The sequence below is a fragment of the Trachypithecus francoisi genome, unplaced genomic scaffold (assembly GCF_009764315.1).
Source record: "Trachypithecus francoisi isolate TF-2019V2 unplaced genomic scaffold, Tfra_2.0 Lachesis_group2, whole genome shotgun sequence".
NCBI classification, from domain to species: Eukaryota; Metazoa; Chordata; class Mammalia; order Primates; family Cercopithecidae; genus Trachypithecus; species Trachypithecus francoisi.
In genome coordinates this window covers 67,799,551-67,801,241 of record NW_022681465.1, presented here as the reverse complement: position 1 = coordinate 67,801,241, position 1,691 = coordinate 67,799,551, and positions in this window count along the sequence as shown.

The following is a 1,691-nucleotide window of genomic DNA, read 5'->3' as shown; positions in this document are numbered from 1 at the left end:
GAGTGTTCTTGATGTGTTAGCCCAAACCATTAGAGCAAGATACAAAAATATATAAAAAGCTAATTTCAAATTGTTTGTCTTATTACTATGTTGAAAAAATAAAGGCCATAAATACATGCAGGAAAAGACTGAAATAAACATTTTAAAATATTAATATTATTTAATATTTGATGGGGTGATTGATTTTATTCTAAATATTTTGAGGAATTTTACAAATTTTCTATAGTATTTTTTTGTAATCAAAATATTTTATTTATATATAGATATATATATATATTTAAATATAACACTTCAAACATACCAAAGCAAGAAATTGTCTCTGGCCATCAAATATTATCTTTTCTACAAGTTTTTCTTATCAAAATATTTTATATATATATATATATATTTAAATATAACACTTCAAACATCCAAAGCAAGAAATTGTCTCTGGCCATCAAATATTATCTTTTCTACAAGCTTTTCTTATCAAAATATTATATATATATGTGTATGTGTGTGTGTGTATATATATATATATATATATAAACATAACACTTCAAACATACCAAAGCAAGAGATTGTCTCTGGCCATCAAATATTATCTTTTCTACAAGCTTTTCTTATGCTCTCAGCTAATTACTGTTTCTCTCTCGCCTGTGGATTCCTAGCCCTTTGCCTTCTATGGACGTAAAAACATTTTACTTTATGTTATGTTATCCATGTACTTATTCCCTTTAGCCTATTGTCCTCTACTTGGTTGAAAAATTTGGGGAGGTAAGAATTGTATTTTCAATGCCATAGGAGTGCCTGGAATAGCACAGTATCTTGCATAAAGTAAATGTTTATTAATTCCAGCCACATCGTTTAGAGTTTACATTTGCATATTCCATCCTCTGTATTTTTTTTTTTACATTTTAATTTTGACTTCAGCTTTTATTCATGATACACTCAACAAAATTCCTTCAGTATAATCTCTTTGTTGTCCAAGGGTCAAATATAATGTTTTCTACCCTGGAAAATTATCAAAGCTGATCATTATGTGAAACAGTTCTACACCGTATTGCATCCCTGAAGCAATCAGAAACTCACGTGCTTTGTTTGCAGAGTTGCTTTAAGATTTAGAATTTGCCACCAGGCGCGGTGGCTCACGCCTGTAATCCCAGCACTTTGGAAGACCGAGGCAGGCAGATCACCTGAGGTCAGGAGTTGCAGACCAGCCTGGTCAACATGGTGAAACGCCGTCTCTATTAAAAATATAAAAAATTAGCTGGTCCTGGTGGTGGGTGCCTGTAGTCCCAGCTACTCAGGAGGCTGAGGTAGGAGAGTCACTTGAACCCAGGAGGCGGAGGCTGCAGTGAGCTGAAATTGTGCCACTACACTCCAGTCTGGGCAGCAGAGTGAAACTGTCTCCAAAAAAGAAAAAAAAAAAAAAAAGATTTAGAATTTGCAGACACCTACCTACTGTTTCCTTTTTAGCATCTCAGTTTTGGGACACTTGTGAAATTAATCTTCCAAGTATAATTCTGGTCATAGGTAAATTGTGAAGGCATTGGACATTATCTGCACCTTTTCCCATCTCTGTTGTAAATCAATTTCCCACACACCTGGAACTTGTTGCCTACAGTCAAACCTTGTGTGTCACTAAGGTGAAAACTTAGAATTTAAGCATGAACATTACAAAGACTGCAGGTATGTGATAAAAAAACCTC